This window comes from Lineus longissimus, chromosome 12, assembly GCF_910592395.1.
Source record: "Lineus longissimus chromosome 12, tnLinLong1.2, whole genome shotgun sequence".
In the NCBI taxonomy this organism is placed as follows: Eukaryota; Metazoa; Nemertea; class Pilidiophora; order Heteronemertea; family Lineidae; genus Lineus; species Lineus longissimus.
In genome coordinates this window covers 13,952,628-13,977,871 of record NC_088319.1, presented here as the reverse complement: position 1 = coordinate 13,977,871, position 25,244 = coordinate 13,952,628, and the positions used below count along the sequence as shown (strand labels likewise).

At 39.9% G+C, this 25,244-nt stretch overlaps 1 protein-coding gene across 2 annotated transcripts in view; it reads left to right on the top strand.

The window, feature by feature from the left end:
• Nucleotides 1–25,244, top strand: part of LOC135496662 (galanin receptor type 1-like) — a 122,840-nt gene that overhangs the window by 31,768 nt on the left and 65,828 nt on the right. The window contains exon 2 of one of the 2 annotated variants that reach the window (XM_064786103.1): nt 1,692–1,791. The gene's annotated coding sequence lies outside the window, so the exon portion shown is untranslated. Of the gene's footprint in view, nt 1–1,691; nt 1,792–18,205; nt 18,462–25,244 lie in introns of those variants that run through there. The other variant, XM_064786104.1, reaches the window with a different exon arrangement.

The window sequence follows — 25,244 nt, the reverse complement described above, 5'->3', positions numbered from 1 at the left end:
CTGGAATCATTGATTGATGCTGAGATACTGTCAGTGACGAAAGTTTACATCTGATAAATATTCAGGGCCAGTTTTAATGCACTTCGTGAGCCCAAAATTTCTGTGGGGAAACTCGTAATAAACATCGTCTAAGGCATGCACATGTAGGCTATGTATTACGACATTAACGAGGAGAAAAAAAAATCGTTCTAAATGGAGATTCCGTGGTCTATGATAACAATTTCCTTTCATTCAAACTGGTTCAGTCGGCCTTTTGAATAAAAAGCTACATCCATGATATGTACTGCCAGCGGTTCATTTTGGAAAATGCAATTAACCAATCATGCATGAAATAGTGTATTTTTCGTAATGGATTATTTTTCCCTGAGGGAGGTGCTGATGTGGTTGGCCCGCTTTGCAAAAAAGTTCGAAAATTTCACTCATCCCTCTGTTGGCGCTGTTGTCACCCTCAGGCACCACAACTTGGCCTCCGAAAAAAGTATAGCATCGCGCCTCTGCCGAGACTCGAACTCGGAATCTCTGGATCAGAAGTCCAGGGCTTGCCCGTTAGGCCACAAGGGCGCGTGTAGTTGTCCGCAGTGCGGCAATGCTAACTGTTGGTCGCTAATGAATTTCCAAGCACATGTATTATCATCAGCGCATTGCTCAGTGACTTATCATTTGTACACAATGATGACCAGTGTTCTACCTTTGGCCTTGCGTCTCGATTGTCTAATGTTAGGGTGTGGTTAATCAGAGTGCCGCAAAATCTCAACAACATCATAAACCTAACCAGAAAGATAAGACAAGTATACACTTAATCAAAAGATAAATTCCACCAAGAAATCAGGGACATAATTCCCGCCCGCGACGATTATTGTCAGATCGTGCTTTATGGCGTTATGAAATGGAAATAAAGCATCAGAAGAGGAAGGAATTATAGCGAAATCCTGGAGGGGTTGATTAAGCCCGTTAATCAGTAAGCGTGGAGGTGAAACCAGTCAAAGGAGACCTGGCTCTTCCTGTCTTAACGGAAATAACTTCATGTTAAATCGCCATCAAAAGACGGGTGTTCGTGACGAAGCTCGTTATTGACTTGTATATGGTATGATTAGGCTGTACGTTAACCTTTTGGTCTGACAGTTCAATATGTGGACTCGGAAATAAAGTTTGCTTTACGGCATTGTTTCCGACAAGGTAAACGAATGACAAACATGGCGCACGATCCGGATAGGTCGATATTATATTTATTGCCGGTCGTGACCAGTCAGTGTATGAGGTATGCAGCCACCATAAACTACATACAATAAATCAAATCATAAATCGTAGTCACTTTAGCAATGAGCTGTTTTCATGTGCCTTGAAGAGAGATAATCGTAGTGTTTGTTTTTACCTTTGTAATCATATGCACTGGATTAATGATGTTGATGAAAGTTCGAGTGAACCCCTACCGCTAAACCTGAACTTAAATTTCGTCATTGTTTGTCTTACAGAGCAGAAATTGCTAACTTAAGAATTATAATTTCAGAAAGTGTGATTTAATTCTCTTTCAAAGCACATGTTCGTAGAGGTACTGTCATGTTAAGAACAGTGCATTAGAACTAAATGTACATTCCTATGGCACGCTGTTCTAAAGTTCTCAGTCGCGAAACTTTAGATTAGGCAGATTTTTGGACACGACCTTTGACCTATATCTCCATTTTTCTTTACAGGTTTTTCAAAAGGATAAACGAAACTAATAGACTGCCATGGTAAATGTGGATTATTGTAAAATCTGGATTTAGGCGGCGTTTGCACACTGAAATATATAAGGTAAGTTACGCACTGCAAACTCTTCAAGCGTGTTGATTCATTCTGCGTAAAATGACGAATGTATGTACATGACCAATGATATTTTCAATGTCATTCTGAAAAAACGGTTAAAAGTCCTTTATTTCTTCAGCGTATACTCTTTTTTACGACATTTTTATTATTGCAACTTCAGGCCACTCAGGTCATCAGGTTTGCTTCAGAGGGTCATTAGAAGGACAACGAGCCTATTAAATAGAAAACGAGGTTGTCTCAGGTCGATTATGCCTTTTTTTCTTCACCGTCTCATCATTAGTGCAATTGTCCAGGCGGTCGAAGTGTCATTTCGTAATCTTTACGAAAGTGTTCCGATTATTCTTGCTGATATAAATACTAACGAAACATCATCAAGTCGAGAAGCTGGATATGGACTCGCGATCGCCTGGTCATAGTAACTTAACGATCACACACTTTTTGCCAATTTACCTATCTCTGGTTTAAAATGACGACCACGCGAACGAACATTCGCGCATGGCTGAGTTTTGGACCTCTTTCTGCTGAAGGTAAGAACCTGAGTAAAGTTAGCAATACATGTTTTTAAAACAAGTTCCTGGGACCAATGTTGCAAATACATATTTTCTTTCTTTCCGGTTAAGGTCAATGGAAATTTGACAAATCAATTGCATTTTTCGAAAAGGTGTAATAATTGTATTTTAGTCAGTGAATATTCTTCGATTACGGTCGAGAGTATTTTGACAAATGAATGTTCTTTCTTGATGGGGGGGGGGGGGGGGGGGGGGTCATTGGTATGTTGCAAATGAAACGTCTTTTTCGATGAAAGTCTTTAGTATTTTGCAGATGAGAGTTCTTTTTCGATACGGATTCGGTATTTTGAGGGGCGAATGGTCTTTTCCTGTTATGAATGATAGATCAGCTCTATTAGATCTATAATTGACACGGTGTCCTTTATTGCATCCAGCACACATGACGGTACTTAACTGGGAGAAGAAACCGATGGATCATTAGATGCTAATGGTACTGGATGTCAAAAATAACATGATACACATCTAAAACTGGTTATCTAGCTTCTCCATGAAACTCGGGTCACTTCTGATCGAAGTCATCACAAATGGCGAACAACTGGAATTCGATTAGCCGATTACTGAGGTCATTTGATGATTTGCGTCCTCTGAGTGATATGTCGTAGCTACTATACTTGTTCTGAATGTTGATGCTACTCAGTTGTAAAAGTGTATCTTCATTTTTTTTGACACAGAGTATTGCGACAATGTTTTCCCGTTTATACAAATGTGATGTTTGTCGCCAACATCTTCGAATAATGAATGCCGGTGTGAGACTCAAATCGCCATTCCGGATTCGCTACTTCTGGAAGAGATTCATTAGGTACTTTGCACAGAATAATGATGAAAAACAAAGGCTGGTCAGCGCGATTTACGGCAGGCATTTTGCTTGATAAGGACATTACCATTCGATGTGGACGTTGCCTAGTTCGATATGATTGCCTCCGGGGCCCGTTGTCGTCTGTTTATACCAATTGATGTTTAGGGACGCTTGTAAAAAATACCGAAGACGCCATTACGAATCTACTTAGACTGATGGTCGTTTCGTGCAGGTTTTGATGAAGTGCTGGCCTGTGCAGTCAAGGCTCTTACGTCTCGATAGCTACAAGAAAGCTAGGATGTCGTGGTACTCATGTTGGGAGATGTTCACTAATGGAGCTGTCTATTCAGCAAAACATTGGCAATACAAAATCACCGTTCAAATGTCACACACTCCAATGACACACTTGATGGTCACTGAATGTTGTATCTCATTATCCACTTATGAAATTAAACAGCGGTACTTCCAAGGGGTTTTTGCACTGAATTTCGAAAGTCAATTAGGCTATATTGAAAACAGGTCAATTCACTACCCACTAACCTGCATTCACTGCCGTGCGATCAATTCAAAGCATAGGCCTACTGATCGGGCTCCTTTGTCTATATTGCAGCTCCTGACACATATTACATGAGATGGGAGGAGTATCTACAGGCCTTGATTTCTAATCCTTTTTATGGATGCAAAATCTTGAGTACTCGAGCGGTTTTATAAGCAAACCTATAGGGTCATTTGATCCTGCGCATTTTATCGCCAAGTCATTCATAACGATAACGGTAAATGGATTCCCAACAGAAGATAGGATTATTGTAGTTCAGGCCTTGCATTTCTGATTGATTTTAGGGCTTAAAAAGCGTTCTTTAGGATGCAAAACATGATACTCTGGCGGTTTTTAAGCAAACCTCTGCCCCTTCTTGGTTTCATTTGCTCCTACGCATTATCGCCAAGTCATTCATAACGATAACGGTAAATGGGCGCGGGAAGCGGATATGGATGACCGATCTCATCAACGACAGGAAATACCTCACTCCGAATACGTCATTGATCTACTCATAAACAATAACACATGTTTCTGTTCTATTCATCTCTGAATGGGCCCCTTTAGCATACAATGTTTTGGAATAGAGAGTTTGCCCTCAAATTCTCTAATTTTTTCAATACAACGAGGAGGGAAAAAAGGGCCGCAATAAAGCAGAATTTATGTAGTTCCATTTTTTTGCCAGAATTTCTTAAGTCTTTTAGACATTGAAGACATGCCAGGAATTACATTTAGTATTGATGTGTGTTTAACATTGAGTCAAACTAGTGGAGTTCTTCATCGAATTTTGTCGTTAACAAAACCATTGACAATAACACACATTGTTGTTATTTTGATTTTACATGTAGCTGTATGAGGATTGTGCCTTTTTGGGACACCCTGTACAAGCCCAAAAAGCCATCGCGAAGAAAGATTTCCCTTTAATTAGTACCTGGTTGCCTCCAACCTTATGAATATTTAAAAGGTGCTGGTCGTATCTGACAAAACCTCGACAATAGCCTCATTACCAAAGTAACCGAATGCTATAACTTCGCGGCTGCTGCATTTCTTTTCACTGGTCTTTGGCATTTCTCAACCAACATTTCTGACAACTTATCTCCGACGCCTAGAAGGCAACTGCCCTTCTTCCTGTATCCGATGTCAAAGGATTATTTGTAATCGCTGATATAAACATAGTATCCCCTCAGGTCAGGCCTGGTTGAGCTTTAGAATTATTGTGTCGTCTGTGTGATAGGGCTAATGGAGGCTTTGTGATGGAGAAGAAAGCGTGGTTCTGCAGTACGGTTATTTCAAAGTACGATTGTGAACAATGGTTAGTACGTTGACGCGTCGCTGGGTGTCCTCTCAACTTGGTGTCGTTATGGCCTTGACACTTCGAAGACATTTTGGCCCGATTCACACGAGACCAGTCGCTCTGAATAACTACAAACGAAGAGAAATAAGTATTTCTACAAAAGGAAAATCGAACCTGTCATTATCGGAATATCACTCGTGTTGCAGCTTCTGCTCACCCTGGCGACAAGAATGTCCAATATTGAGATGGATGGTGTACTCTTCGGCTTAGTGTGTGAAAATTAGACATGTTCGTTGAGTAATTTATCGATGTGCCGCAGCACTATCCACTTGTAGGAAGCTTTTTCCAACTTCTTCACAATTTCTATAACTTTTTCCTGGTTTATCCAACAAAATTTCGACATTTGTCCGACTTTCCCCCGAAAAGTCGGATTTCTGGAAAACTTGTGAAAAATACTAGGGTTCCCAAAATAGGGCATTAAAGATAAAAGGCCTATGTTGAATGGGGTTGATGAGGTGACCTAATTGAGAACCATGCTAGAAATGTACCTGCACGAACAATCATCTAACCAGTTCCTTCACGTGAACCGCTCGGGAACAAATTATTTCGACACCAGTACCCTATAAGTTCCATCTAACGTCCGCGATCTATCCCTTCTCCTCGTGAAATGACGTCCTTCTAAAATACGATAATCCTTCTTTGATTGTTTTAAGATTGGATTTCTTCAGCCTTATATCCGTCTGGTTTTAGCCCCTTCCCCGTTTTCATAAACTCTGTCATCCGACCTACACTGAACCATCTTCGAAGAGAAACATCGCCAGCACAAAAATAGTCCACGCAATTACCAATTCTTTGTATCTCCGCTCATCTCGTCTTCCGATCTCCTCTCAAAGAAAATATGTCATTTTCGTTTTTCGCTAAGATAGAAAAAAGTTATATTATTAATAGTTTGTCAGTTTTTGTTGTACAGAACATTAGGAACAAATGGAGGATCGAGTAACCTTACAATGGGAAACAGATACTTAGAACCGCAGGTTTATGCGGCCTTAGAATAACAAAGGGATATGCGTGTATCAACAATAGGGAGCTGCAACACTAAACTCAGTCCGTCAAGGTTCATGTTGAAATTTGAGAGCTCCAATCAAGTCCTTCATCACATTTTTTTCTTTCACGACCTAATTTTGAGACTGAGATATTCTTCATGAACTACAGTACTTACTATATACATGTACCAACATCTATGCCGTTGATTATGTAGGTTTCTTCTTGGGGGACACCCTGTGTTTATTTCTTATTGGCTAATGCAAAGGAACTCAACCGCCACTTTCAAATTTTTTCTCATGTTCATTCCGCCAATCATAGGATTATATGTCATGGCAAAATGACAGAAAATCACTTGACGGAGAGGAATGAAGCTTAATAGGGGAAACACGAGATGCCTGGCTTTCTTGTCAAACCATTTCGAGATCCTCAAATTGCTGCTCTTAGGATGACGAGATGGATATCTTTTGGTGCGCAGTATTATGCAACTGTCAATGTGAATCTTGCCTCCTCCTTATCATTCAGGGACCAGGTCGAATTGACGGCGATTCCAGGGCGGTTTTGAATTCTTTTACCGAATATTTTCCTGGTGACCGGTTGTGAGCATCATCATGAGAAATCGTACTCTCGTCGATTTTGTTTAACTCTCATCAGCTCACAAGAAGAGACATGTATCCGCTTGTTCGCCGGCACATCAGCTTATAGTTCCAATCGCTGCGGGGCCTATTTTAGCTGCCCACTTTCACGCCTTCGTGGTAAGACTATTTCCCAATAACACAAAACAGCTGCTCGTCAAGAAGCTGAGGTAGAATGCGATTTGTGGTAGGTTCCCGGAGGGAGATTCAGTTATGAAACCACTTAATTATCTCTAAGCTGCATCGGAATTTGTGTATTTTCTCTAAAAACGTATCTTTATTAGATTTGCACGTGACAAAATACGTTAAGGCCTTTAACAACAGTGTACATTCTTAGAAATAAAGGTTTTTGAGCTTCTGAAAACCAATTAAGTACTTTTCTGGAGAATTGGGGTTCATATGGTGGATATATACCCCCCCTCGTCGCGCGTGGAATTGCGGGTCTCGATCTCGTTCGAAACACGTGACCATGACATTCTCCATTTCATTCAATTAAACATTTCACTTTATGTAATTAATTTCGGCGAAATCAAAGCGTGACGGAAACAAGATCCAATTATTATAGGCTTGTGTTTCAAAGTAAGCAACATTTGCCTGACATATTCGCTCATGTGCATGAAATGCTTAGGAAGGGAATGCAATTATTAGACAATCCCTTGAAGCCACGATTTGTTTATCAAGTGCGCTGTTATTTCTAATGGGATATTGGCCATGCCGGTGATGATTAGACTGCAGTTATTTACGATATACCTTCAGTTTAGAATCGGTTATACTATTATGTTGCAATCAAGATTTTAAGAAGATTGTTGTATTAAGGTCCTTGTTAAGATCTAAAACCAGATCCTTCCAAGAATCATACCGACGAGATATACCGATGCACAACGTTGATAGAACGGCATGTAACTAGTGGAAAGTGAACACTCCTCCTACAAATGGACAAACACTAGTATCGCAGAGCCGTGAACCGTCGATGAAACAAAGCCGTATAGCTCCTACCCCCTGGGTGCGAACATGATTGAGGGAATTGAGCGCTGAGGCCGAAAATGACCTTACTCTCGAGTATATGATGTTGATAACAATACTTTCTCAATTTGTCCCCCGCGAGTTTCCATCCTGTATATCATTTGATGGTCGTTCGGTCGCCTCGGGGCACACGTGAGTACAGCAGTATCATCTATATGAGAAGATTCCCCCGAGGGATCCGGGGTATGTTATATGTCATAGTTCTTGAGAGAGGCCACCATTCTGCTCCCCCTAACTTGACCTGGTTCCATGGAATCATAAGAAACCCATTACTGAGAGTCAAAACCCACCTTATTGTCGGCGTTGTTGCTAAATTATGTGAGAAAAAAGTCTGGTTAAATTCGAATGTTTCGAGCTCAAGATCCAGTGTAGTTGCCCACCGTGCACTTGCGACGGACAAACATAAGAATGTGTTAACATTTTACCAAAAATGGACTTGGTGATCTGATCTGTACCATCGATTTCAAAAGAACCTATCGTTTTTTCCCAATGAATTTCGCGGTGTAACAGTACTTAAGCCACATTGTCGCCATCCATATTCGGTGACGATGCATCGCAAGAGTTCAACTCCTTCCCATCTGTCGGAATGATTATTATGAGCAAGAACATCGCCAATCTTGCCTTATGGGAAATCTGCATCAAGTCCTGTCAAATCTGCAGAAAGAATCAATCAGATTTATTAATTGCCTCCATGACCGTTCCTGTTGCGATTTTTCTCGTTGATTGGCCATAATTCCCCTGATACCGCCACGACAAGCTGCCCAATAGGCTCATCACGTCCAAAATGTTAAAAAAGGTTATCAGAACGGCCTTACTTTTGTGACATAGAACTCATCTGCATAAAACTAGAATAAAGCCTGATTGGTGCAAAAATCTTTGGAGCATAATTTTGATTAGGCAAAATCTTTCTTTTCTTATTTAAAGATTATGAATGAGGTTGTATGATATAGGAAACGTGCTGGATATCTGGCTATGCCTGCATTCTTTTAACTATGAGGTCGGGGACAGAATAGCGTAACGGCTAAATGGTAAAATTTGGGGCTTGCTGACTTGCCAATTGGCACGACAATTATCAAGTATTGGCCAAAGATTGGAGTTAATTCCGTAATGATTCTTTCGACCAATTCCAACGTTTTCCGATATTGGTACGGAATTCCCCCAACGCACTGCCAAGCCCACGACCGGCCAATCACGCAACAAATGCCTGGTCAATAATAATTACGGGGCCACGGTTTAAATTCGCCGTCTAAGCAATCCATTATACGCTGGACCAATCTTTATATCAAATAAAACAGGCTATCGTTAATTGCCGCTTGTTTGCAGTGGTTTTGTGTTGATTTGTATGATAGTGTTTAGCGAATTCATCAATGTTACCCGGACACTTCTGGCGTTTTGACGTTTTTGATAATGGTGTTATGGTCCCTCGGGGCATTATGACATACTGGCCGACATGTTGGTTATATTAGGCGAGTACACCATGGGGAATATTAATGAGAAAAGACGACAGTGGGTCTTGAGCGAAAATCGGAAAATATTTGGAACTTGTCAGTGGGAACGCCTTGAAAGTAAAACATGAATCAAATAGAATATTACGCACTAGTTAATCTTCGTTGTTGAAGCTGGACATCTGAAGTCAAATTTACATGAGTATAGCAGTTACCACTTAGGCTACACACTATTTGACGGTAAAACAAGCGGTTTTTTTAAAGTTTTAATTATACTCGTGAGCGCCTTATATGGCATGTACATCATGTACATGTACATTGGAAATGTGTTCTTCATTAAATGAATGATATCATGACGATGTGCCTCAAATGAGAAATTTGCCTCTGGATATGACGTCTCATTACCAGTCTTACTTTCATCAGCAAATCGACGCTTTTTGCCTTGAGTGAAGGTCGACCTCGAATTTCGACAAAGGTGGTATCTTCGCCCCTGACAAAAATAAATAAGCAATTACTTATGATTTAATCTACAATACTCCAGGGTTAGTTTAACAAACACATATCTATCAAAGCAGACAAAGAACATGCCCTTTGCAGAAAAAGAAAAATGGTACCTTTCGTTCCAGGTGGCGTCACTTTTTATATATACCACTATTAGTTTCATGCTTCCCCTGTCGAAGCATCTTTTATGTGACACATTTTTTTCTCTTTTTAATCAATCAGAGATGCAAAGATGGGAGAGAAAAAATGCTTCGGGACAATTCTCGAACCTGACATGTTTGTAGGTGTTGTTACTTCATTATAAACTTTAGAAGGACTCGATCAGCGTAGAGAATTGGTTCGTAAAAATGCTTACGTTTGGCTTCCTAGGTAAAATGCGCTGAGGAACTACAGGTAATTCGACTTTTTCGACTGCTACGTCGACCCAGTTTTACATTTTGTCTGAAAAGAATGTAAAGAATGCACTTCGTATCCAGATTCCCTTCCTCTCGGAGCATCACAAGATTTTCAAACGAAAACGTGTCTCCTCATTTCCTAATATTTGTTGAAGCAAGACTCGGCCTATCCCAGTGCGAGTGGGTACACATCAGTCTATGATTACCTGACTTGGACTGGCTTTCTTTGACTCGAGCAAAGCAAATACGTTTGTTTATAAACCGGATTGAATTTCACCCTCTTCATCGATTCATCGTTTACCGTAAATCGGGTAAATAGTCTTAGTCTTGATTTAGCCCAATCGGCAACCTTCGCGTGTTCCAATTCATGCTCGAAATATGGTCGGACGATCAACCCCGCCACGAGTTACTCTTTTATGTTGCTGTCTGATGGGTATTTGTCAATTGTAATTGATTGGCTGAAACATCTCGCGTGATATGAAGCGGTTTTCCGCGGTTTGTTCGCGTCTTACCTCATACTCAAAACCAGCAAAATATAAATTCATACGCTTGCGATAATGTTTGTGATAATTTAATCTGTAAAATATCTTTTGCAAATATTAGGCCTTGATATCCTTGAGACTGACTTCATACGGTGAAATAGCAGCTATATCCAGAAGTGTAAATAAGAAATGAACCGTGGAAAACAACAGTTGGCTTCATGGTCAGGAGTAATCTGTTAGGAAATATGGTGACACTATCAGGTTTTGTTTGCCCTTTTTCCTTCACAACACTAACGTGTTGATATGCCAAAGCAGTCCTTGACTTGTTGCCGAGAAGTGGTTTACCGAGAGAAAAGGGGAATGGAAGGCATAGCGTTCTGCACTCGTGTTCAATCAAATTTCAGAGCACATACTGCTGATCAGGATCATTTAGCGCTAAGCCCACCCTCAACCTTTTCTAAGTAGCAAGAAAACGGGCTGTAGATATTTCTTCGAAAAAAACCTCGATCGTGTCTCTAATCTCTATAGTTGTACATACGAGTTGTCTCGTTGCCATTGCTATATTCTATACATGCCGATACGAATGTGAAACACGCCCGATAACCAATTAGGAAGCCGCACACGAATATGACATTTCTTCACACATTTTTTCTGTGCTCCAAGATGATTCAGATAAAGGTAGGTCCTCGCTGGAACCCATGTATTTGTTCGGAAATAAGATCGCGAATGGTGGCAAGAATCCATACATAGTTACTTTTTCTGGCTTGAGGCATTTTAGATGTCGTGCCAGGCGGATTGATTGGGTCCCGGTGTTTGGTACAGGCGTGATCGTGGTTGCAAAGATCTAGACGGTTCTGGTGACAGAAGAGCTAAGTTCTCAGTGAAAAGAATGATCTTTTTGGCACAGCGGTCTTTCATTACCAAGAACCGCTCCCTTTGGCAGTAAATAAGTTTTGTCGGCCTAATTCCCTATCCTCTAGTGCAAAAGGAAAAGCGCTAAGTATCAAAATCTAAAGTTTATTTGGCTTTTCGATTATTTGCCCTTTGCCGGTATAGGCCAGTCGACACCCATGAGAGCTGTTTTGTGGGGTCGATACCGATTTTCCCTGATGACCCTTTGATAAGATTGTAGAAGAATGGGAATTTAGGCCTTGGTGCGGGCGCGGGCTTTGTTTGAAGACAATAGACCTATTAAGCTATGTCATGACTTCTTTTAACCGCGAGGTAAGCGGCAAGACAACGTTGGTAATGAAGCCCTTTAACAGCACTCTTATTATATTTACAGATTCTAAGTACGTAAGCTACGTGCACACTGTCTTTATAGCTCAATACATGACAAGACACAAATTTATAGCCTTCCTCAGATCGCATGAAGTGTCATTAAAGAAATGGCATGTACATGTACGCTTTGTTGTGTATCGAAGTACATGGGGATACCTACATCTGATGTTAATGAGTGATACACGTGAAAGAATCGGTCGGATAACGGATCTGTAATGCATTTGTAGTGCATTTGCAATGGATATTGGCACACATTTGATGAATGTATGGAGGGTGCAAACTATAGTACACTCCACCTCTAATGCAATGAGTAATTTTGTTCTGGTCGGGATGGAATTCATATTATTCATGGCTGGAGGCAGCGAAAAAGTAGCTACACTAGCTGATTTCGTGTTTCCTGTCAATGCCGGAGGTAGTTTTGAAAATGTTTACAAGGTGTAGGCCTGTCTTGTCTGGTTCCTGTTTTCAATCCTATAGAGCACTTTTTCAGCAGTTTTAGCAGTGATATAACGAATGTTCACTGCTTACTGTGAATCGACTTAATTTTGGCAGATTTCGCGAAAGACCTCAATGTGTGAAAATTAAAATCGCGAAAACATTTTTCATTCAAAAAATAAAAAGCTATTTCGAAATTCATTAAAATGAAAATAGAAAGTTTACTCTCCCCACGCTCAAGTACTCCAATAGCTATACTCTTCTTGCATACGCACTAAACATGTTAATAGAAGGGTTACGCTCGCGCCCCACTGCACACTCAAATACATGTTGACAATGAACTAGGTTCTGCATACGAATGCCCTTTGTGACCCGAGCACATTGCGTTGAATGGAAACCTTCCCGTCGTGGTAATCCATGACGTAACGTTATAAGCCCGGGCGCAATGCATACAATGTATATTCAATGTCAGTTCCTGGCTTGAGCGTTGAGAGTGAACACACGTTTGTGTGGTCGCTCCAATGTTTTTACAGGACTGTGCATGCATTTAGTCAATTTCCCAATTTTGTGTGCTATTTTGGTCAAATCATCTTCTGGCGAATCTTAATGATATATTGGGCATGTTGAGTGCTCTCAGATTGATATGGTGTATTATGTCAAAGGACATGTGAAATTTTATGGTGTACAGGTTGTGTGACAGGTGATTTAGCATAGGGCAGACAGGTCATGTAGGTACTTTGTGAAGTTGTTCGCCTTTTAGGTGTGGCGACGTTCTCTATTGTACGACAATAGAATAGGTTCTTTGGTTCGTACTGGGTATGATTATTTGTGATAGGCTCTCCAGTTGGAATTGATTCCAGATGAACAAGGTGTTATTTGTACGCAAGCCCAGTTGGGCAACCACAACTTATCTGTCCGATCAATCAGCTAAAGCATCCTCTCCAAGTATTATTTATTACCAGTCCGTCATCACTTGTTATACCGCCGGAAAACAATCCGGCTCACGTTTCCACAAAACATAACTGCCGGTGTGCAACTACCTAATCCTTCTAGTTTACCGCCGGCGCATTTCAAGTTGATTCCGGTGATGACATGACGCAGCAATTCTTCTGAGATACGCTGTCAGTGGAACTAGAAGCTTAATATCTCATATTTGACATGTTCTAGGAGTTGGTGTCAAGAAAATGTATCCTGATCCGTTTTACGATGTACTTTTGTGTGGGCACTGTTCTGTATAGGGAGGTTTTCATTATGTATGTTATCAACGGTGACAAATAAGTTACGTCTGCACATACAATGCAAAAAAGCACAGAGGCAATACAATGCAGGAATGTTTGATCAGCATGTGATTGAATTCAATATTTTTGATTTCAGAAGTAAGATCATCAGTCGTCAATGACAATGCTTGCCTCATAAAACGACATTTGTTCCAAGCTTTAACCAACTGAGATATTTGCTGCTGAAAGTACATCTGTGTGTACGCTGAATCATTGAGAGTATGAAAAAGAAATACACCCCATCTCGGCATGCGACCTTTGCTGATAGAGTGCATGGGATGTAGAGGCTTCATGAAATATTTGCAGTCCTTGTGACACACAATCGTATAGAGCGGGGTCGACGTTTTCTCAACACCAAAGCTTGAAGCATGCGTTGTATCGTTGTTTTCAGGTTGTTTCGAGCACCAAGGTATTAAAAAAACTAACACCCAATGAACTCCGACGAGCCTGTAGTCTCAGATTCCCATCTGATCAATAGTTACGATATATATTCATGCCAATAGGTTGGTATTTACTCAACAAGAGGTTAAGTAAATGGTCAGAATTGATTGCAATACATTTTGTTTGTCATGTACTCCGAACGTATTTATCAATATAACCAATTTGCCAGTATGACACACATACGCGCTTATCCCGTTGTATAGCCGATCATATTATCTCCTCCATCATATGGGCAAATATATTCGGCTATTTCGTGTGGTTGCAAATTAGTCTTAAAGCACTAAATATTGAATTTTCGCAATATTATTGCGACCGAAAAATACATTTGTGTACTCATGTTCTTAGACTTTCAAAAGCAGAACATGACCGGAACTTACCCTGAAATAGAGCATTCTTAGTGACTCATCCCTAATTAGCACGCCGAGGATGCAGAATTCGGCACTTGTGATTGGACAATCAGCAGAAACTAGTCTGCAAGTTCATGTGGATGAAATTTACATTGTTGTTATATTTAAATCATCATATCTACCAAAATATTGGTAATGGGTTGTTACACACGATTGACCTGTGGCGAGGGATTGACACACAGTTTCTTGACGCGACACTTGATACGGAGGTTAGGACGTGTTTACTGTTTCATAGCAATGAATCTCATGTAAAAATCCGTGAATCATATTGGGCCACATGCTGCTACCTCTAGTATTTCCTTCAGTTGTAAATTGCATGTGATATGTAAATTGTGAAGGTTCTTTCGACTAGAAAACTCTTTTTCCTCAGCGGTTCATTATACTGTCAGTGGTACCTGAACACTTCGATAAATTGGCTAAGCAAAAACACCCAACAGCGGCTGCTTTGTGCAAATTTAGATATGAATATGTTGTTTTAATGGAAAATATGTGGCATAGACGCCAGTGTGATTGCGTTAGCTAACTGAAGCAGGTTGGGAAAACTCGGACAAAGTGGTTCCAACTGATTTAGCGATCGCTTCCTGGATTTATCGGCTGCATGCGATCCGCCTGATGAATTGATACGCCTGGCTAGTTATTTTCCGCTGGTGCACGCTTAGAAATAAATGTTTTTAGTTTTGGAGAAAATTATTAATGGCCAGCAGAAATATGCACCCATACAGGTCTGTCAGCGAAGTGAAAAACCCGTTGAGGTTTTCGGAATCTCAGACATCGTTAGTTTTTCATTTTACCAAAAAACCTCCACGGGATGCGTATATTTGTGTTGGCAGAGAAAATGTTTGAAGATTTTTCAAAAGCTCAAAACATCATTATGTCTAGAGTGTACGGCGAGAAAAAAACGCCTTCCACATCCGAATATAATCTAGTTTCAGCGATGTAAGATCAATTTAGCAATCACTTCGAAATCGACGCAGGTAAGGTCGAAACAAAACCTTATGACGAAAAGAAAAAATGGTGTCGTCAACTCATTTTCTATCCGAATTGAATATGTTGAATGGCATTTAAAGTCCAATGTACACATTTTGGGTCTGACTTGAATATTCAGATACGGTTTTAGATAGGTGAAACTAGAGAAGTATACTTTGGTTGTCACCTGTTTTGATAAGGACAACTTTTCCTGGAAGCTTGTTGATTATAGAATACAATAGTAACCATCAATCATGTCAGGTATGCATTCTATTCGTATGCTAAAAAAGTGCCTGTTTTCCTATCTCACAACGTACTGCAATAATAAATGCTAAGAAATGCCCAGGACCACATTTAGAACCAGAGCTGACTGCGCATTAATGTAATTATTTGCAATCAAAGTTATACGAGACAATCAAATTAATCGCCTTTCACCATGCAATTGCCCAAAGGGATTATGCGGTAAAAGCACGTAATCGTTCTACGCGAGACAACATATGAGTGTCATCCCGCTGCATACAGCTTCAATTGAGTATAGCCGCGTAAGAAAGATACCGGAGGTGCGTAAATGGCGGAGTTCAATCGTTGAAGCGACGAATTCCAATCTAGTAACTAATGATTACCTCACACCCTAGAAGCACCTTTTCACATACATGTACATATATTTGTTCCTTATCTGTACCCTAAAAATGACAACATACGTGTGTGTATGATTGATAAAAGACCGATTTGGCCAAATTAAGAGTTAATCATCGTTTGATAAACAATATTGAAGGAACAGGTTGGGGAAGAGGTTAGATAGATTTGAAGGGAAGAATGTCGAGTTCCGAGCTGAAATGAAAGCCAGTTCCTCAGTGAGGCCCGTTGTTCCTAACATGCATATTATGCTTCGGCCTTGCTGCTTGTTTTTTGATGCATCATTTGACATTCTAGTCTATCTCAGTGATCGAAAGAAATGCTGTTCATATGCTGTTAACTAATGCATGTTATCTTTAACATGGTTTCCAGGTGATATGGAGTCCAACTGAGGCGTTTGTGGTCCAGTGCAGTGTCGGCCAGCGATGGAAGAAGTAATATAGCATCCATTATGTATAATCTATCCTCGGTCGTCTTCTAGTCGCTTTTTCCTTCTTCATCAGGCATGCACCAGGGATTCTCATCATCTTATAACCAGATTATGATTTGTTTGCAAATTGGTAAGGAGAACCCATGCAGGTCCGCGTTGGCACAAAGGCACCCCAGGGTACCTAAAATAATCAGAGCTGTCTGGGGAAAAAAATACATGGTTTTATCCACTAATTCGGTTAGTTTCTTCCTCATCCTGTTAGTAGTTTGGTGGCACAAAATGCTTTGATACCATTTCAAGATCTTCATAATCCGTGCAGTACTTCATCGTAGTCGAGTAGTTTATACTGCCCGGCTACGTTGGAGGGAGCGGTTAGACCCCAGGTTCGTTTCCATAGAAGAACCTTCTGTCTCCTCATAGTTTTTTGAGTTGGACTTGAAACTGGGGTCCTCTTTGCCGCAGTCCCTTTTCTAGGGATAGGCTTTATATCCTCACAGAAGTAATGTGGTGACAAATAGAGCAGAAATTTATGGTATGATGATAGCACTACGTTGTCACTTGTAAATGGTAACAAAATATCCTTCAGAACATTGATGGCACATTTATGTCAATTGATTATGACATTAATCCGAATCAATGTACGTTTGTAATTGCAACAAATTACCGCGGCTGCAGTCACCGTTTTGGCAAGTATGGAACACTTTTATTGTTGGAATAATCAAAGAGACACTTATGAATTGTATAAAAATATCAGAACCCTATTCATCACGATCACGAAAACACAAAGCCATTTGTAGTTACTGCGCTTATTTCAATATTTACATTTGCCCCATTTCCGTCAAAGCGTATTCACCGTCAGTTTGCTCTAAAGGTCATTGCATAAAAGGTTTAGCGACTGATACACAAATATTCCATGCAATGTACATAACATTGTTCAGATCTGCATGCAAGAGAAAAGCTTACAGTAAAAGTGTTATGGACCATCACATTTCATTTTTTGCATTAACACCAGTTAGTTTGAAGAGGTTCGTGCGTGGGAAACCTGTTTCCGTAGATTATCGAAATTTGACACCACGAGGTGAATTATGGCAGAATTCTAGGAGAATCTTCACCACACTTAAAAATTGCGGCTTGAACATTGTTGACGACGAAACCAATTTCTATTTTTTGTTTGATAAGTCATGGTAATCTTTTTATGGTGAAGCGACAGGTTCTCAGTTGTGTTTAATTTTGGATATCTGTGCCAAGGCTTTGATATCAAACTCGACTACATGTATTGTTTACTTCCTGACAAACTGCATATTGATCTGCCGTCGTTGTGCTCATATCCATCCTTCCATGTGAAAGGAGGAGGCTTTAAGATTGACATTCACTGCCGGTGTAACATCTGTGGTTGTTCCCCATGTGTCAGTGTTTCCAAACAATAGGCAGCTAGAGAGACCACGACTTTTCAATAGGGGGGATACACAGAAAAACTTGTCAATCTATTTTTGAGCGTTCCCAAACAATGAGGGGAAACACTCACACACGGGAAACACTCACATACATGTATATTACACCGGTATAAGTCGGCATGGACAAACTAGTGTTAATACGAATGGAACAATTAATCACAAATTGGTTGAGGGGTCTTGTCTCATGGTAGAGGGAGCGCCTAGTAATTCTCGTAATTACTACACCACCAATTGACGCTCCCTCGATAATAATGGTTGGCCCCGGCGCGAACGATGTGACGTCACTTTCACGTGGAGCCAAGGCGAGATCGTGGAAAGCCACCGACATATTATCACAATTGATCGGCGCTCAGCATCTGCCATGCTAGTTCAGTATCTCACAAGTTCATGAGGACAGGTACTCGCATGTTTTACGTACAGACATTCATTATCGGATTAGACAAGAGTTTCAAAAGTCGTTCTTGCAGTCTTGGCAGTTCAGGGGAATTGGACTGGAGTTGTGTCAGTGGACCACACCCTTGGATAGCTCAGTTTGGTTCCCTATTAAGGCAATGCCTTAGTTCTGATTGGGTGGCGTTTGATTTTAGGCGAAACTTTGGATTATCCATATCCAAGGTAAGTTTAACGATCGAATACTTTTATAATATAAGTTTAGTATCTGTAAATGTACTGTATGAAACTGTGTTACTTACAGCGGCTTCTGTATTGTATGAAACGTGAACGGAACTCGACTTAACTAACTTTCTGTTTCTAAAGATAGCGATTAAACATCAAATGCATTCAAATGGAATTTAAACTAGTCACCTGGAGATACAGTTTAACTAGAGTCAGTGAATGAAGCTAATAGTATGTGGTGTCGACGTTGGTCTTCTCCTTAATTCCTCCACATTATCCAAATCGCTCTTACTTCATATCATTCACAAATATCATATTTCACTTGTCATCCCAACTACTTACAAGACGACTTAGATTTCAGAGTACACAAACTATTTTCATCCACCACTTGACAGAAGCTTTTAGTTCACAGACAGAATAAAAGATATTTAAAAAGAAAGACAATACCACAGAGAACTGATGCTAAAGTTCACTTTTTACTTTTTTATCGTCTGTTGTTCAAATGGGCAGGTTTTGCCACTGCGAAGATATACGCACGACGAAGTGCAAAGTAGGGATATGCATTTCATCGATAACGGTTTTTCGAGAGATTCCTAATTTGTCGTGCAACCTTCAAGTATGCTTTCGATTACAAGTGTCGCAAAATTGATTCGCGCAAGTCTTAATGGCATCACATACCTTTATATCTGCCTTATATTAGAATGTAATGGCAAGGTTCGTTTATGGACGCTGTTTATTATGGGCTCGCTAAGAAATAAAAGGGCATTCCAGTAGTACTGTTACCATACACGCCAGCACTATAAAACGTGGAATGCAGTGGCTTATATATGTAATGCATCAGCCTTGTTGCAGTGTATGTTCATAGTGTTTTACAGGATTAGAAAAAACTCAAATTTCAAACTTCTAGCAATAAACGAATTTGGCCTTTTAATGAAAATAGAAGTCGTGACATTTAGTCTGTTGAAAACCACCAGTTTGTCTTTATGCTTGACTTGGCCGAGGAAACAAAGCTTGGGATTTGTCATCTTAATGTGAGAGTGCGTTCAGCTGGAATCGATATTTCTGCTGTTGACATTGTCAAAGGAATATACACATTTTGAATCTTATTCCAGGTTGGAAATATCAAGAACGACATTAGGGTGCGTTCAGTGAAGCGATAACTTGTAATCTTGTCTCAAGCGGGGTCAAGGGACACTTGTTAGTCGGATTAAGATACGCTAAAATAATAATCTGATCTAGTCTTTATTCAACTCGTATCAACACAGCATGTCTCTAGATCCACACCCAGGTAGAGATAAAAACAATGTTTTGCCATGCGACTTATATACAGCAGGATTATTCACGTCGAGACTGGTACAGCTGGACCATTCAGCTCAAGCCATCAGAACCACTTTCAGAATAAATTTGAACATAAAACATTGGCCAATTTGCACAGGTGGGTGTGATGTTTTTGTACAGCCTGTATGGATTTACTATTCTTTTTATTGAAACAGACACATTGAGATGATGGACATATTCTCTGAAGAATAAAAGATAGTTAGATTAGTGTTCAGGATATTGAAACCAGTGTTTAACAGCAACCAATGTAGAAGGTTTACGTCAACGCTTATAGGGCCGCACCTAAAAGTGGTTTATTTTTTAAAGTAAGAGCGATTAATAAAATACGTACTCAGGTCCAGAAAGCCAAATTTTATCCTTCCGCGTTTAGAAATCTGGCAAAAGCAACGCTTTAAGGGCCGAAGCTAAAGGCGGCAAAGGTATGGTCATCCTCCCTATACCCACCGCTGACCATGGCTAGCTACGGCACTGGCTATCAAAGAAAACATCAGCTGCTCACGGAAAGTTGTTCCCAGGATTTGGGGTTCAGGAGAATGATCGCTCATCATAAGCCACCGTATGGTCATTGACCAGGAACAAGCCCAGATGGTTATATTGGTTATATTGGCTACATGCATGTATGGTAATAGTTCTTTCACTCGACATCCGGCAGAGGCCATATGTCTTTCACGCCATATCAAATTTTGATAGAACTCTTGCTTTATGTCAATCATTGCATGTTTACTAGGCTATTGCGTGTAAGAGAGCTGTAATAAATGATTACGATATACTGTTGCGGTATTCATTAATAATGTTGTATCAAAAAAGCACGATTTGACTCGCGAATTTCTTGGCATTGCTTTCGAGGTGTATGTTACAGTCGCCGAGTCAACAACAGTCGTCAAAATGAATCCAACCCTTAGAAAACCGCACTTTTTCCCTGGACATAGTGACTGGAAAAGATTCGACCAATTGATCCGAGTAGTTCACCCTATAGTGGGTTTGAAATCTTCATGATCCCTTATTACCGTTGATGTCGTTCCCAATCGCTTGCTGAATGAACCCGCAACTTATGCCGATACTCGTCAGAAATAGCCAACAAAATTGGATGCAGTACTGCCAGTAGAACGTAAAACGTTTTGGGACACCCTGTATATGTCGGCCAATTGAGCAATTGAAACATGTCACTAAAGCGGCCACTTAACGTATCGCGCTGGGAAGAGGAATCACGAGTGACTTATCTGTCTCGTGCTTATGAACTAAAAACCTTTCTGCTCTATCTCTAAAGATACGGAAAGGTCTCCGATGACTGATGGCGTTGCCAACATCCGCTAAAGGAAGCAGCTTAGGCGGCAGTTGGTTCAATCTAAGGCAAATCTCGACTAATCAGAATGACGGATACAGGCTTGCTTTCCCTAAAATTTGAGACACATGGACCCGGGGCACAGAACCTTTTTTTTAAAACTTGGAACCCGATAACATATGATGTAACATGTGACGCATAGGGATGACCCTGGCGATGATCGAGTAATGGCATTTGAGGCGGAAGACTTGGCAGTCACCAACTTGACCTTCATCGTATCGGAATAGGTACTTTATCGCTCACGAGTCCAATAACAATAAACCCTTATTGTTGGTATTCGTTAGTTGCTTCCATTACAGCTTTGTCAACTTGAGTCAAGATTACGTGACATGTGTTGTAATATAAATAGGCGATAATTAGTGATTTGTTTAATATAGTGCCCAATGGTCAATTTCATCCCATCGTTATTGTCATGTTGTTTGACCTCATGTGTACACTTATGCAATTATGTACAGGTCAATAAGTGCAAAAAATGGATTTCAAGGAGATGTTGAATAACAGAGTAGTCATCAGTGTGTGTGTGGGCAAACATTGATTTTAAACCTTCTGCCTTATTCTGCACTGTAAGGTGCACATTCTCCAAGAAAATTGCTATATTTTTGTCTAAGATTGGGTTTACATAGAATTCAAGTTGTCACTTGTGTTGAGGTTCATGTGTCACTATGTCACTTGTTAAAAGCATGTTCGTCTTTTGACTTCGGCTTAAAGGCAAAATTACATCACGAATCCTATGTAGCTCAACCAAAGTATTACGTCACAAGAGACAAAGTGAACTCTATGTAACTCCAACCTCACTACTTCTTCCTTAAACAAACGTTACCTCTTCATTATATAAAAAGCAATCAATCTCTATTGACTCTCAATAGGCTGGAGCACTATTCGATTTGTCAGACCACAACAACGATAACCTTTGTTTAACTGATTAAGCAATGAAAGCCACATTCAAGGAATCATCACGAAAAAAGGTACATGGTTGTCAAGATTAGGTGGTAAATTTGTAGGAAACTGGTAAGCGTCACAATGTACATTGTGCGTACGTGACAATGACATTCTTAGCAGTATGAGGTCGTGTTCACTAATGAGCCAATTAGCACGTTGATTGAATAGTGCTTTTAAGTACAGAAATAAGTTTGATTATGGGTATTGCACAACCAACGACATGATGCAACCGAACCTCCGGCCTTGGGATATAAAATGCTATTTTCTTACCTTAGCATGATATATCATTAATATAATCAACGCACTCGGCGCTAATTTGATAACCAAATACTGTACTTATGAGTTCGACGTTCGATGCAATGACCTATAATGTTACTAACTGATCTGGGTGTATCATTTACTGGATGATTGTAGCTAATAGACAATGTCATCATTAACTGACTGATAGAGATAATTAAATAACCACGTTTGATGTAATACAGAGATGACATTGATTTTCTGATCAGTTTTCATTGTGTCCTGCGATGACCGTATTGTCCATAAAGGGTCGATAAAGAGGACATTTAATCATTATTAAATTCACTGCCGTAATCGGTGCGTATACTCTACATGAATTGCCGTCGGGGTGAACTTATCATAGGCAAATCTGAGTTCATTGGATCCAATCGTACCTCACTCTTCATTAAAGGTGCGATCTATAAATGAGTTAGATTATTAATGATGAGGTCGATTTGAGGCCATATTGGCACCAGCTATCGTTCCTTTTGAACTTGACCCCAAGTTCGGAAAAACTTTGGGTCAAGTCAAGATGATTTATTTCATCTTCTGATGAGCAACTAATGCCACATCGCCTACGTATTGGAGGTACATTTATAATAATTGAACTACCTGGCTTTCTCAACATCATCATCATGCCCGTGTTTCTTTTTCAGACCTGTTTAAGCTGTCATTGCTTACATAGAGTCACCTGCGGCCAGGTGTGCTTGCGGAAGCAGTCCGAATACCGGAATACGCCCATTTCATTTTTGTCAGAAAATCTTTATAACATACCAATGCAAAGGTCGCTTTAATTAAAACTCTGCAATTTTCGTCACCTTGTTTTGATATTTTTCTACCTTGAGGATATCAAGGCTAATTCAATTTCAAGGGTCTGATATATAGGGCTTTTAATCCAATCAGAGCCTCAGCTGCTAAGTGTCCCCTTTATAGGAATCCGTTTTTGCGTTCAGGCAGTAACAAGTGCCGGCATACAAGTTTGATGGAGCACACACTCTTGGGTGTGCTAAAACCGACTTTGCGGTAAATTGTCTCTACTTAGAAATAATTAGGTTACATGAAGCGGTTACTAGTATGGTCTTAGCTAAGTGTGGAAATAAGAATTCGTTTTTTAAGTGTGCCAGTGTTTTACTGTTGAATGTCACGTGTAATTAAACATTTACCGATATACGTAGTGTGTCTTGTTGATTACGTTACTTCATAAAGTGTTTTGTATTTTTTGTTGATTACATTAGTTGAGGTACAACAGTGTTTTTCATTTTAAGAGCAATGAAAAGTAAAAGATAATCTAGACTTGAATACCGTTAACCTAGCGTTTTTGTTTTAAACATTGCTCAGAAATATTTGGTCAGATATCGATTTGAAGTTCCCGATTTGAGAGTCAAGTGATTGGTTCCGAGATATAGAGCAAGAGATACCATGTCCTCCTTATGATCATAGATGAATTGGCTCAGATTCGATGTGAATAAATAATTGAATATAAATAAATAAATATAAATAATGCACGCTTAAGAATAAACGTGTTCGACATTTTGAAAAACCTTTCAATTTTTTTCGGCTAACACGAATGTGCACTCCGGAGAGGTTTTTCGATAAAATGAAACCCCCCTTTTAAAGATGGTGAAAAACCTCTTATAGTTTTTCATTCCGCTGAAAACCTCATTCACGTGCTTCTTCATAATCATGTTCTGAAACTCCTTATACGTGTACACATGTACAGTACATGTAATAGTTATCTGGAAGCAAAATTCCATGCTTTGATCGAATTAAAAACAGAGTATTTTAGTTGCACAACAAATAGATTGGTAGAAATAATTCACGGCATCCATTTAAAAAAAGGAATTCAGATGATTATGCTGTAAAGCAATTCATTAGGTAAGTGAACATCAATTAGCTTCATCCTTTCTCGACACAAAGTCTAAGCCTAATTAGCAAGTAGCAAATTGATTGCATTTAAGCTTCATTTTGAAGGATCTTAATATTAATCTTCTTCCTCGCGTAAAATACGCACTTCAAACCGTGACAGTGATTTGTTGAATATTTTTAGATTACATCCAAAGAGTTTCATTAGTTTGGACTTGTTAGAGTGCAAGGTGCCTCACGTCAAGCAGAGTAAGCTGATGAAACTCTTTGAATTTAACATAAAAATATTTAACAAATCACTTGCCCTGATCCCATCCTATGGGTTTCCGTGCCCACTAATGATTCATAAGTTTCGTCTGTGCTCCACAATGCTTCCTGAGAATCATGGTTTGGGGTTCAGTCGATGATGTTGCTGACGTTATTGGGACACGCAGTGTGTTGTCTGTTGGTTGTTTCTGCCTTAGCGCTGCAACAACTGTGATCAACAGTTGAAAATAATTTAGTTTCATTAGTTTTGACTAGTTAGAGTGCAAGGTGCCTCACGTCGAGCAGAATAAGCTGATGAAACTCTTTGGATTTAACATAAAAATATTCAACAAATCACTTTCCCTGATCCCATCCTATGGGTTTCCGTGCCCACTAATTATTCATAAGTTTCGTCTGCTCTCCACAATGCTTCCTGAGATTCATGGTTTGGGGTTCAGTCGATGATGTTGCTGACGTTATTGGAACACGCAGTGTGTTGTCTGTTGGTTGTTTCTGCCTTAGCGCTGCAACAACTGTGATCAACAGTTGAAAATAATTTAGTAAAAGTTCGGTTAAAAGCTTTTCTCTCATGAGTGCATCCGTTAGTGGAGAGTGCGCCCCGCTACTTAAAGACCTAATTCAACCTTTAATGATCGTACACATCTGGTATATATCTGAATGTAGTGTGTACCAGATCGGTTAACTTGAAAACCTTGTTCTGTCTTAACTGCCTTAATAACAACAATGGAGAAAAACACAGATGTTTCGTACAGGAAGCC